Source organism: Marmota marmota, unplaced genomic scaffold, assembly GCF_001458135.2.
Source record: "Marmota marmota marmota unplaced genomic scaffold, marMar, whole genome shotgun sequence".
Taxonomy (NCBI): domain Eukaryota; kingdom Metazoa; phylum Chordata; class Mammalia; order Rodentia; family Sciuridae; genus Marmota; species Marmota marmota.
The window spans coordinates 11,760,385-11,775,103 of record NW_026000153.1 but is presented as its reverse complement, the minus strand read 5'-3'; positions in this window follow the sequence as shown (position 1 = coordinate 11,775,103).

Here is a 14,719-nt window from a genome sequence, read left to right as displayed (position 1 = left end):
AACCCTTCACAGACCTAAGGTACTTAAAACAACCAAAGTGATCTCTGAAAAGAGAAGGGGGAAAAACAAGCACAAAAGTAAAAAGCCTCTTCTCAATCCCTGGCAAGTACACTCTCTCTTTCTCTCCTTTTTTCACCAGTATGCAATAATCTTCAGCAAAGCAGTTTTTTGCTTTATGGGTAAAATGAATTGCTGAAGGAAAAAAAAATATCAGAAGACATTGAGACCAATTATTAGTACTTACTCTTGCTATAATTTTGGGTGAGTCACTTCTTCAGGAAATCAAAAGAATGTCAAATATGTGAAGGTTACTGAGGATGGCTACAGAGCAGAATGCAAATCCTCAAGTAATTTTAAGTTTCCTTCCTACATCTTTCTCAAAGGAGCACAAACGAAGGTTCAAAGTAATGAGGGAAGAGGGGTGGTCAGGGAAAAGAAATGTGTTAAGATTTAAAGGGTACATTATCTTAGTCACTAGGTTTATTTAGGATGATTTAATTATGTGAATCAAAAGACTTATTTAATGAACTTAAAGTGATCTACAAAAGTAAGCTCTTTATTCCCATCAATCAAAGAAAGAAATGTGGGAGACATTTTGTGATAAAGATTTTCTTAATTTTCTTCTTACTATTTTGTAGTTTATATAATGAAAGGTAAGGATAATTGAATGGGAAAATGTCTTAATAATGTCTTCCTGTAATCTAATGACAAAAGGAGATACTTCAAAAAATAAATAAATTGTGGGCTGGGGTTGTAGCTCAGTGGTAGAGCATTAGCACATGTGAGGTACTGGGTTTGATCCTCAGCACCACATGAAAAATAAATAAATAAAATAAAGGTGTCCCACCTACAACTAAAATTATTTTTTAAAAAATAAATTATTCACAAAACCCCAAAGATCCTGGAGAGTCTCCAAGTTTCATAATAAATACTTTATTAAATAAACTGTAACAAGGAAGGAGGGTAAGGACAATGAAGGGAGGGACAGAGGTGGGGTGCAAGTGACTAGAACAGCTTCCTTTACATCAAAGGGGCCTTAACCCAAAGAGGGCCTTCAAGGCTTTGAGAAGAACTCTTAGTTTGCTAGGGCATCTAAAATAAAATAGAGTGGGTGGCCTAAATAACCAAAGTCTATTTTCTCTCACAGTTCCAGAGGTTAAAATTCCAAGATCATGGTATTAGTAAGTTTAGTTTCTGCTGAGGCTTTTCTCCTTTTTTTGCAGATGGGCATCTTCTCTATGTCCTCTTATAGTCTTTCCTCTGTTCTTGAACATCTTTGATTCTTTTTGTGCATCCAAATTTCCTTTTCTGACACCAATCAGACTGGATTAAGACAGCACTAATGATCACAATTTGGCTTAATCACCCTTCTAAGGGCCCCATCTTTAAATCTGGACTCATACAGTGTTGGGGGGGGGGGGGTCGGGTATGTCGGGGGTGTTGTTAAAGGGATTCAAATGTAAATTCTTGAGGGACACAATTCATCTTATAACATTATCTCTGCAAGTTTGTGAAGTCTAATTAATACGTGTACTGTTTGGGAGTTCCTCTTCTAGATATTTATCCTAGTACCTACCTCAAAGAATGTTTACACAAGGATGCTCACAGCAACAGTGGTTGAAACAGCAAAAAATAAGAAATAACCTAATCAATCATCTCTTAATAGGAAAGTTGTGCCATAAATTACAGAGTTCAACTATGTGAAGAGAATACTAGACCTGAAAAAAATATTCACAATGTTAAGTGAAAACCTCAAGTTGCAGAATACTGAGTAGAGCCCAAACTTGTGTTTTAAAATTTTATATTTATACATACTAAAAAAATATTTAAAAGGATATATATCAAATTTAAGAATGGTTACCTCTAAAGTATGGGTTGAGCAGTGGGATATTTTACTTTTGATTTGTCCACTTATATAATTTGCAACAGCTTTTTGTTTTTGTTTATTTAAAGTGAAAACAATAATTCCTAAATTATCTTAATTTAATAATTCTTAAATTAAATCTTCTCCCTGAGAAGCATGAGTAGACAGAAAGTATCTAAAGCATGACACACACTAGACTAAATAATCAAAGGTACCCTTATTAAGCATTAACACCTATTCATTCAACAAATATTTTTGAGCCCCTTCACATATTTTATAACCAGTCCTCACAAAATCTTTTCAAAGCAATAATTAAGGTGTTTTTTTTTTTTTTTGGGTTTGTTTTGTTTTGTTTTGTTTGCTTGTTTGCTTGTTTGGTCATGGCAGAAAGCAAGATTCAGATAAGTAATTTGCAGAAGTTGCACAGTTAATAAGCAACAAAGCCAAGTCTTTGATCAGCTTTATCATGCTGCCTCATAAGAGTACTTTTTCCTGTTACGTATACAGGATACAAAAAGTTATCATCCAGCTTGACATTATCTTAGAATATCACTTACAGATTACTAATATATTCCCTCAGCAAATACACTACCACCTCTAAATTTGAACAATATGTAAATATGTTTGCTAGCCTCTGGTAAGAGGTATTTGCTGGGATGATGTGGAACTCACAAGTGATATTGATAAATTGAATATTCTGTGGACTATGTTGGTGGTGGACTGGTATTCCACCAGCACCAGAGTCACTATGCTTACTCTGTTTATTGTAGGGTAGGGCACACTGGTATTTGGAATACTAATAAAGCAGTGTCTGGGTCTATAACTTTAGTTTTTGGAAGAAAGAGGCTTTGATGGATTATGACCACTGATGACCTGCCTTTGTGAGAAGTGTACACACACTTATTGTTCCCTGTGAAAAATGAGGACTTTGTACAAATCCGCTTGTACAGTGGTAGGAAAAGTACTTCAAGAGAATCTCTGAAGCAGCAGAACTCCTGATCATCCCATCTCCTGAAATCTTATCATTTCTCTTCAGATATCAATAGAATCAGTTTTCAAAGGGGCTCCAGCCTATCTACAAGAGTTATTTCAGGGAATTCAGCATATAATCCAAAGTCTTTCTATCCTGTTCTTCATGTCACCCTCATTCCTCTGAGCATATGGTCTTCGTTCAAAGGCAGAGGGTCCCCAAAGCACAATGCTTTTATTTGTCATCAGACATGTGTTACATGAGGTGAATGGAAGTAAAGATCATGAGGACAGCATATAGGTCTTTCCTAAGGAATTGGGGAAGAAACAGGTAAAATCAGGAAGGTGGTGGACACAAAGAAAAACTCTAATTTCCCTTTGTTTCCTGGACATGATGCTGAAAAAAATGAGAACCCTGGAAGTCAGGAGTCACTGAAAATTTATTTTACCCTCAAGTGAATGGAATGTGGATATAGTCAACTGCCAGATTCTTCCTCATACTTGAATGGTCTTGCTAGCTATCACCTGGATGAGCCCAACAAGACTTTGCCCATCTTTGTAGACACTATGGAAAGCAGAAAGAGCAGGGCCTTTACAGTTAGAATGAAGTTAAACTCAAATCACAGCTTCAACACTTTCTGACTTTGGGCAAATCAACAAGTCACACAGCTTGTCATGAAGATTAAATGAGATTATACAAGTAAAGAACTCTGCATAGTGCTACACAAAAGGGGCAGAATATACAATTGATCTTTTTAGGGTCTCTGCTTACTATTCCACCAGTACCAAAGCCCAGCCTTGAAACTACACCCCATGAACTCTTGAGTTCTGACCTATTGCCTATATCCTGATGACTCCTTCCTCTAGGCCTTAACCCTATTTTAATATTCCTTCCAGCACCAGGATGCACTTTTAAACACATATCCTGCCTACACCTGCCAACTAAACTCCAAGTTGAAAGCAATGCCAGCTTCAGTCAAACTAGAATCTGGTGGGCCCCTCAGACTTGATGACTTAGTCTAGTGGTTTGCAACTCTTTCTGGGACCACCCCAGACTCAAATCCTCCTATGGGTGGTAGCTGGGAATCAACATTTTAAAAGCCTCCCTTCCTTCACTTAGAAGGGCCACCTCACTATTTTTCACTTACTCTTGCTTCTCTGCAGAAGTTCCTAGCATGCCAAGGCCTTGGAATCTACTATGCAGATAATACATGTTTAATAGATACTTATTGAGCGATTCAAAGCTTTCTATTGGATGTTATTTTTTTCCTTACAAATACATGTAGCCATGTATTTGTATGTATTTATAAAATTATTTTAAAATAATGGCACATGCTAGATGCTCAATAAATTTTGTTTCCTGAATGATAAAACCTGTTTCATTTATAATGAATGAACTGTTTGGGAGAATACCTATGAGTACCTAGGTTCCACAGAAGTAAATGATTTGATGGTACATCAAAGAGTTTTATAAAGCATGAGGACCATAGGAATAATAATGATGTAATCCTATCCAAATATTAGTTTCAGTGCACTCAAGTTTGTTCTAGAGAAAAAGGAACTGGAGTAAGCAGCTTCTCAAAGGTTACAGCATGTATCAACAGGAAGGAGAAAACTAAGAAAGGAGCCTCATTACTACTAGCTATATAAGCACAATAAACAGACTTATCCACCCCCTACCTTTTAAATTTTTTAGATTTTTTTTATCATAGAAAATTTCAAATATATACCAATGAAGAAAAGAGAGTATAATAAACCCTCATATCTACCACCCAGCTTAGCAATTAACATTTTGTCTATATTGGACTAAGTAATGCAAACTAGGGCGCTTTACTTTAAAGATTGAAAAGAATGTGTAAATAGATGCTCTGGGACTAGGTCAACATTCTTTGGGAAGATTTAAAGATAACATGTACTCCCAGAGCCTATTTACATATATTTTCAACATCTGGCTAACAATTCCTCTTTGAGTTGGATGATTACAACATCCCAAACTCTGCACAATCTCCTAATGAGTGTATATAATAGAGTCACTGTACTTGTCTCTAAAAATAACAACTTATTTATTTTGCAAACTTCAAAAAATTGTGGCTGTGTCCCCATCTGGGGTACAAAGGACCAGTGAGCCCAGTTTGTTGTGGTTCCTGCATTCAATGGCTCCAGATGTGCCACCACCAGGCTAGTCTTATGACAACCCAGGGGGAGTGTAGTTGAGACAGGCTGCATTTCTGGGTTCATTGACTGTAGAGTTTCTGAGTGCGAATGTTTATACTCCACAACAAAACATTAGGGAACAATTAGCAATTTCATAATGAATATGAGTAATTTCTTGGGAATCAGTATTATTTACTTGGTTTGACTATTTCCATGTAGAGTGATATTTCATAATTACTGGGTTTAGTTTCCCTGTCTTTTTTCCCCTCTTTTTCTTCAAAATATTCAGTTTGTATTTTTATTCCTAGTGCAGGGTCATCCATCAGGTGCTAAATTGTGCTCTGACAGAAAAGTTAATTAAACCACCACTTAAAGAAGAATCCACCATATCATGCTTATTTTTTTGTTGTGCAGACATTTTATTTTTATTTGTTATTTTTAGATATATATGATTGTAGGCTGCATTTTGACACATTATGTATACATGGAGTGCAATCCATTACAATTTTGATCCCAGTCTTGTAGTTGAACATGATGTGGAGTTACACTGGTCATGTATTCATATCTATTCATATATGAGCATAGGAAAGTTATATCCAATTCATTCTACTTTTTTCCTGTTCCCATCCTCCCTCCCTTCATTCCCCTTTGTCAATCCAATAAACTTCTATACTTCCCCTCCACCCTCCCTTATTATGGATTAGCATCCACATATCAAAGAGAACATTCTGCCTTTGGTTTTTGGGGAGTGAATGGCTTATTTCACTTAGCATGATATTCTCCAGTTCCATCCATTTTACCAGAAAATGTCATAACTTCCTTCTTTATGGCAGAGTAATATTCCATTGTGAATATATACTACATTTTCTTTATCCACTCATCTTTTGAAGTGCACCTAGGTCAGTTCCATAGCTTGAACTGATGTGGCTGTGTCATTGTAGTATACAAAGAACTCAAAAAATTTAACACCAAAATAATGATAATGATAATAATAATAATAATAATAATAATAATTCAATCAATAAATGAGCAAAGGAAGTGAACAGGAACTTCACAGAAGATAAATATGAATGGTCAAAATATCTGAAAAATGTTCAACATCTCTAGCAATTAGAGAAATGCAAATTAAAACTATAGTGAGATTCCATCTCACTCCAGTCAGAATGGCAATTATCAAGAATATAATTAACAATAAATGTTGGCAATGATGTGGGGAAAAATGTTCACTCATACGTTGCTGGTGGGGCTACAAATTGGTGCAACCACTCTGGAAAGCAGTATGGAAATTCCTCAGAAAACCTGTAATGGAACCACTATTTGACCCAGTTATCCCACACCTTGGTTTATACCCAAAGGACTTAAAATCAGCATACCACAGTGACACAGTCATGTAGTGTGTATTGAATGTAGTTTCACATCGAACACATCATAGCACTCAATATATATTTACTGAATGAACAGGTTGAATGTCTTTCCAAGTATTTTTGTAGCCACTCATTTTAATACCATTTTAGTACATTTTTGTAATACCAAAAAATAAATAAAACTCAGCTATAATGAGAGTATTTTTTGTTAAGTCCTTTCTAACTCTCTGACCTATCAGTTTCTTAAAGTGGCTTTTGGGAGTTTCACAGCATTCTGCCTCAGCTCCTCCTTTGTGAAGCCAGCAACACCCTACTTTTCACCATTACCCACAACTTCTCCACACTGGAAACTCAAGCTTTGAGTTTCCTTTGATCACTCCCTATCTCTCTTTACCTATTACCTCACTCCTTCTGACCCACTCTTCCACTTTTAAAAAATTAGAGCATTGTAGTTATACATAGTAGTTGGGTTCATCCCAACAAAATCATGCATGCATGGAATTTTATTTTCGTTCACATGATATGGTGGATTCTTTTCTCTCCCCTCTTCCCTCCCGCATGGTCCTTCCTTGATGCTACTGGTCTTCCTTTCACTCATTTTTTTATTTATTTTTGATTGGTTCTTTCTATAAATACATAAAGGCTTCACACTTTTTGATGCAATCCCTTTCCCCTTTCCTGATCCACCTGGTTTCCTGGCCTTACAGGACATCATAAGACCCCTCCTGAATCTCAGGGACAATCCTTTCCACGTGCTCTTATCTGCATCTTCATGACTCAGCTCACTCCTATCACCTCTGTTCCCTCACCCCTGTTCTGCCCTGGTTAAACCATCCATCTGTATCTTCTCTTCCCTTTTCTAGGCAGATGAATGTTTCAGGCTGACTGGATGCCCTAAAATATATTCCATCCTGAACTCACCTTGTACTGATCCACTTGTGTGTGTGTGTGTGTGTGTGTGTGTGTGTTTTATTAGGGACTGAGCCCAGGGGGTGCTCTACCACTGAGCTACATCTCCGACCCTTTTAATTTTATTTTGAGACAGAGTCTCAGTATGTTCCTGAGGCTGGCCTTGAACTTGTGATTCTCCTGCCTCAGCCTCCCAGGTTGCTGGGATTACAGGTGTGTGCCATGGTACCTGGCTATTTCATGATTTACTTTCATAATAACCGTACCATATCAATCTTCTGGCTTCTCATTAACTTTCTACACCTACCTCCACCTCTTTTGCCATCTATTTTATGACAAGCTAGAGGTCATTTGATATGAATACTTATAAATTTCGTTTTGTCCAAATGATCTCCCATTCCCTCTATTGTTTGAAGAATTTTCCTATTTCCTTGTAAAGCCAGTGGGTTGTTTTTTTTTTTTTTTTAACCTATCCTTTTGTTCTCTTCCTTTCTCATGTTCTTCATGACTTTGCTCTATTAATCTACTCCCCATATATTTCTGGGCCATCCCCGCTTCTAAGTCCCTCCCTTGATACATACAACCCTTTGCTCTTCTGCCCTAATGAAAGTCTTTCATGACTCTAATTTCCATCCATGGTGTTCTCTCTCCTTCTTTATCCACAAACTTCATCCATTTTGGTTTCTTCTTCCACTGAATTCTCAGCACCATCAGCCTATGTAAAGTCCTAAGGCCAAACATTTTCTAGGCTTTCAGCTTGTATTCTGTTTTTAGCAGATTTTGACAACAGTGGCCATCCTTTCCTTACTAGAACTCTTATCTCCACTGATGTCTGTGGGGGGCTACCCTGCCCATGGGCTGAGCATCCTGTCTCAGCCTTGAATAAGGGGGGAGTTTGTTCTGGCATCACACACCATGCACTGTTTGAAGCAAGTGGCCTCCACCTTCATTCGGCAAAGACGTTTGCTCTAGCCCTGGACTTGAGCATTACCCAATGGGATTGGACAACTCCCCTTTTGAAACCCTAACTCCTGCCTTATTTGGTAAAGAACATTCCATCTAAGCTCCTTTGTGTGTCCCCCCTATAAAATAAAGAGATTCCGGGTGCACGCTCTCTTCCCAGAACTGTCCGGTGTAGAAGCTGACCCTTAAGGTCACAGAGCCGTCCTACTCGACCTGAGAAACTCATGTCCATGTGTTGCATGATTTCTTCACCATTTTCTTATCTTGGTGTTGAGCCAGCTCTTTTGAATCCAGCTCATCTCGTCAGTGCAGGCAGTTGGAGAGAGATGTCCATGTTACATTATTCTGGCTCTCCTGCTTTGTGAACTGCTCCTGTTTAGTTTCCTTCCAGGATTCTGCTTCCTCTCTGAAAAGAAAAAAAAAAAAAAAACTTTAAATGCAGGGATGTAGGGTTTCTGAAGATTTAGTTGCTCAGTCCTCTCTATTTTAACTCTCAACAGTCCCTTGGGAATCTCATCCTATCTTCTGGCTCAATCTCTCTACCTATCACATTTTGCAAGAATGACTCCCAGCTCTGTACCTTATGCCCTCATCTGTCTTCCCCTAATCAGATCCCTATTTCTGACTAAATGTTGAGCATACCACAGTGATGTATTGCAGACACCTTAAACTCTGATCTAAATTCAATGCCTTTCTTTTTACTCCTGTGGTTTTTATCTTGTCTAATCAATCCAATGAAGTATCTTTCCACCATTTATCTTTCAATCAATCTGCTCCTTTCACTACCCTTCAAAAGCCTATTAACTCTTGGTGTGGGCTACTGCAATAGCCTTCCTCTCCTTGCTTTCAGTTTGTCTTTCCTCCATTTAGTGAAATCACATGTTAAGTGATTTTGCATATTAGAAAGCACTTTGCTATTCTTTGGCTTATTTAATTATCTTTCTCCACCAATACTTTACATGTTGCTTTTTTAAACACTGCTGCTGGATTCATCTTCCTAAGGATCAGATATGACCATGTCACACTTGCAGCTCAAAGACGTTCATTTCCTGTTCATTGGGCTCTATGTAATCAAAGCCCTCCATGATTCTGTCTGAATTCATCTCTCTCTAGTCTTACCTCCTTTCCCATTCTTGCAGCCTAATTGTAACAAGTCCCCCAAATAGCCCTTGTACTTACTTGCCTTTCCTTTAACTATTGCCTCTGTCTGGTGGCCTTCTTCCCCGATCAGTTTTTGTAAGACCAAAGTAGGGTCTTTAAACATTCAAGCCCCAGGGTCAGTGTCCTTCCAAGCCAGATTCAAATCATTCTCCAAAATACTCTGTTCCCATCAACAAAATCCGAATAGGAGCCTCCCCACATTATCAAAAACCTGGTTGATATCTGGAACAAAAATCTTACCAGAATCTGTCTTGGCACCCAAATGTTTCTTCATTAAAGCTTGGAAGAGAGGAACAGAGTAGTCCATTTTTGTACCCAACCCAAAGAAAGTGAAGCATGCCCATAATAGGTGTTTATTGCTTATTGAAATGTTGAATTCTATATCAAGGGTTTCCTTGATTTAATCTGTAAAATTAAGAGTAAATTTTATTTATTTTTAGGGAGAAATATTTTTTTTTATCTTTTTTTCATCAATAATCTGGTCTTCATTGTAATGTTAAGGCTTCCACTCAAATTTCTTTTTTTTTTAAATTTTACTTTTTTTTAAGCTGTAGGACACAATTCCTTTATTTTATTTATTTATGCGGTGCTGAGGATTGAACCCAGTGCCCCATGCATGCAAGGCAAGCACACTGCCATTGAGCCACAACCCCCAGTCCCTCCACTCAAATTTCTAACAGTAGGAATTGTTCAGTGGACAAAAAACTTATGAAATTCACCATATCAAAACAAGTCATTGGCTAATATAACAAATAGTAGCATGTTAAAAGGAAGACTCAATGCAGGTGAAAGAATATGTACTTATTAGGGGAGTTTCTGATAATAATTGAAAGAGAGAATGTTCATAGAGTACTTATTCCTTATCTGGTACAGAATAAGCAGGTAGTGAATGTTACTTATTATTATTATATAATAAATAAAGTGTCTGGAAAAAATAATTTTCTTTTTCCTATGTAGTCTACATAATTTTGTGTGACAGGTGATATTAACTTTGAACTTCATTCACTTTTTGAGTCAGAGTCAGGTGTCTTTTTACGATATTTTCAAGAACGAGTAACAAAGAATAAGGCATGTGAGGAGATACATGATAATTAACCATGTGCACTATTGATGTGGACTTGGCTTCCCTCTGTACCAATTGATATTCAGTGAAATAAATAATGGCGATAATTGTCACATTCCTAACAAAGACATCTGCTAAACCAGGCAACTCAGGCAAAGCTGTTTGCTACTGACAGATTGCTTCAAATGTGAATGTTGCCATTAAGAAAAAATAGAGTTTCTGTATTTATCACATTACCTAATATGTTGTGTTGGCAATGTTTCATCTGTGGATGAAAAGACTATACCCAATAAATAAATTCAAAGTTCTAACCTTTATATTTGCTTAAGGGGACTGTTATAAGGTCTTGATTTTGGGTGGTGTGTATGTGTGTGTGTGTGTGTTGTGTGTGTGTGTGTTTGTGTGTGTTATGGTAAATGCAATATATCTACGTTGTAAAAGAAAAAACCCACAGTTCAAAATAGTATTAACTGATGAATAAATCTCCTTTTTCATTCTTCCTCTCCTTTTATTCCTTCTTTCTAGAGATTATCTTTTGAATAACATACTGTGTAAAAACCACACAAAACAATAAGAACCAACCAACATCACCTTATTTTATTTTACATATGACCTTGAATTTCAGAAAATCCCAATACTGCATGATGCCAAAAGACAAATCACTGCATTTTTAAAATCTCTATTTGTCAATATTCCAATAAAAAAAATCTGTGTTCCAAAGCAATATTCCAAAGGACCGAGACAAGTGAAAGCTTTATTCTCTATTCTTTTATTTAGAAAAGAGAATTTGGTGATTGATTACCAATACCTATCTGAAGCAGTATTACCCTTAGGGCAGGGTGAGAAAAGTGACCCGGAGCCCTGAAATTTTAAGGATCTTACTTTAGCTTTTTGGTCTGCTCCTCCCATTGGAGGTCTGGTCTGTGTTGCTGAGGGGATGTTCCCACTCAGAGCCTGTGTAACCTCAAAGTCTACATTCGAAGTAACCAAGACAGAGGCATTCCCAGCTCACAGGGCCTGAGGTATTTTCCTGGCTTCTTTCTGCTCATCCTCTTTTTTTTTTTTTTATATTTATTATTTTTTTTTTTTTAGTTTTCGGCAGACACAACATCTTTGTATGTGGTGCTGAGGATCGAACCCGGGCCGCGCACATGCCAGGCGAGCGGCTACTCTTGAGCCACATCCCCAGCCCCTCTGCTCATCCTCTTTTCCATCCACTTTGTTTTCTCCACATCCCCTTGACAGATGACCACTGCTATTAGGTATCTGCATGTACATGCAGGGTTTATTTAGGCAACTACAAGGTCTTATGCAACTGCTTTTCTTACTTAACAACCTTGAAGATCTTTTCTTATCAGTTCTAAAAGAGCTTCCTTATTCCTTCTTGAGCATTGCATAGAATTATTCCATGATATGGCTATACTATATTTATTTTTTTATTAATCACTTTCATTTTTAAGAACAGTATCTTTTAGAATTTTTTTGTAATTGTAGATAGGCAGCATACCTTTATTTTATTTGTTTATTTTTATGTGATGCTGAGGATCTAACCCAGTGCCTCATACATGCAAAGCAAGCGCTCTGCCACTGAGATACAGCCCCAGCCCTAAAAAACAGTTTTATATTTGCAAGGAAAGTGAAGGCAGAGAATTCCCATGCTTCTTGTATCAATTCCCCTATTATGAACATCTTAGTTCAGTATGCTGTGCTTATTATAATTATTGAGCCAATATTTTTAAATATTTATTTTTTAGTTGTAGTTGGACACAATGCCTTTATTTTATTTATTTTTACGTGGTGCTTAGGATCAAACCCAGGCCCTCCCATGTGCTAGGTGAGCGCTCTACCACTGACCCACAACCCCAGCCCCTGAGCCAATATTAATATAGTATTATTAACTAAAGCCTACACATTATTCCTATGCCCTCATTACCTTTTTCTGTTCCAGGACATCATGCTAAATTTATTTATGAATCCATCTCTGGGTTAATCCATTGATGAGATCAGAACCCTCTTATCCAATCACCTTGTAAAGGCCCCACCTCTGAACAGGCTGCACTGTGAAGGAAAACTTCAACACATGACCCTTTGTGGGACGTTTAAGATCCATACTATGACAGGTTTATTCTCATGATTCAGGTCTCACCTCAAGCAAATCTTTCCCTGACTACATTAATAGTCCCTATCTATTCTCTCTTTTGCTACACATCACTCTTTTGTCTCCTTCATAGCATTAATTTTCCTGGAAGAACTCTTGTTCATTTATTTATTGACTGATTTCTACTACTTGAATGTAAGCACCCTTTCTTTTCCACTGCTATATCTCTGGTATTTACCATAGTGCCTCATGCATAGGAAGCACTCAATACATATTTGTCGAGTGAACAAATTTATATTTATTCTGAATAACCAGAAAAATATTCTTTGACTTCTGTTTGTTAAGTAATATAACCTGGTAATCAAAACTAATATTTTGTGCTTTCCAGGTGTCTCAGATTTTCCTTACCATTATCTTATCTTAGGATAATAAATCCAATTTGTATTTTGATGGTAGACCATGGAAATCAGCTCCTTTTCATTGTCTTTAATGTGGATTGTAAAATTATATATGATTTCATTAGTCTCTGTGCTTTCAGTTACTGTCACATGACCATTTTGAATTGTGTCATTCTATCTTCTTTCTCAAAACACCAATACAGAAATGTCTAAACCATCATTTTCTTTCTAGAATATAAGAGTAATCTCAAGGGTATACTCTCACGTTTCTACTTGTCATAAGTAGAACTAAGAATAGTTATTGATATTATAAAATATTTTTTAAAACATAAATCCTTAGTGAGATCAACTTTGGACTTTTTGTTGTTGTTGTTGTTGTTGTTGTGTTTTTTTTTTAAATTTTTTATTGTTGGTTGTTCAAAACATTACAAATTTCTTGACATATCATATTCCACACTTTGATTCAAGTGGGTTATGAACTCCCACCTTCACCCCATACACAGATTGCAGACAACAAACTTTGGACTTTTATAGACAATGGAGTTTCTTTTGTTAGGAATGTCCCCTTGATTAGGAATAATTTCTCTAAGGACCAGATCAGCCCTACTGAGGCTGCCCGAAATAACACAGGCTTGTGATACATAGCTAACTTAATGAATTTTCCTTTGGAAGTTATTTCAAATCTTTATTTTTCAAATAAAGACATTTTTTCACAATTGAATCTATGCCACACATTCTCAGCTTCATCACTTAACTCGATAGCAATTCAAAAAATCTTCTAAGATTTATAAGTTTGATCTTTAGGTTAAAGATAAATATATATGCTTTTCTTCTTTCTGGCTAGGCCTAGCTTGGCAGCTAAGCAACACAGCATATGTCTTACATTAGAGACCCTTATCAGGCTCAGAAGATGTACTCCCATTTCCTGTTCATACCACGCTTACGTGCTAGGGAGCTAAATTATAATCATAGCTGCTAAGCTATTTTTAAAACACAGTTACAGTTCAAGTTTCTGGCTTCCTTTTAGAACTGTGACCATACTGCCACTTTCTCCTCAAAGGTGCTATATTACTGTATTGTATGGCTAAAAAAAAAAAGAGAGAGAGAGACATCTTTATGATAACATCATTCTGGAAACAAATAAACTTTGCTACCTTGCTGGGAAGTTTATTTGGTAAATGAGGTGTACAGGAAGATTTTTTGGAAGTTGAATAAAGCAATTGAATGGTACAAATTATATTATTTTATTTAATAGAGAGATGAGAGGGAGTTAATTTGAAAGCTAATAAAAAGAATCTTGTTTTAGAATGAAATGATATAGCATTTAATTCTATATTTACATATTTAAATCAAATAAGGCATATATTTGTCAGATAGTTTGTTACCTATTTAATCTTAAATAAAGTAGCTTGCAAAGCAGAATTTGCTTATTTTTTATTGTTGGGAGTTAGTGTTTGTTGGTTTATTGGTGGGAGTTAGTGTTTGTTGGTTTTTGTTTGCTTACTTGCAATGTCTGGCTTGGTTGTTTTTTTACTATTAAATTAGCTAGAAAATTATCTATTGTGTAGGTATATACATATGTAATATGTTGTATATAATAGTTATTATTACATATACATTTTCATATTGTAAAAATGTTCAGAAGGGTCCTTCTCCTGATTCATAATTCATTTAGAGATAGAGTTCTCAAAGAGGAGAGGAGATTGAAGTCAGACCTTGAAAAGAGACATGGTTTTATTTATTAATATGCCCATTTGACAGAAAATTTTTATCACT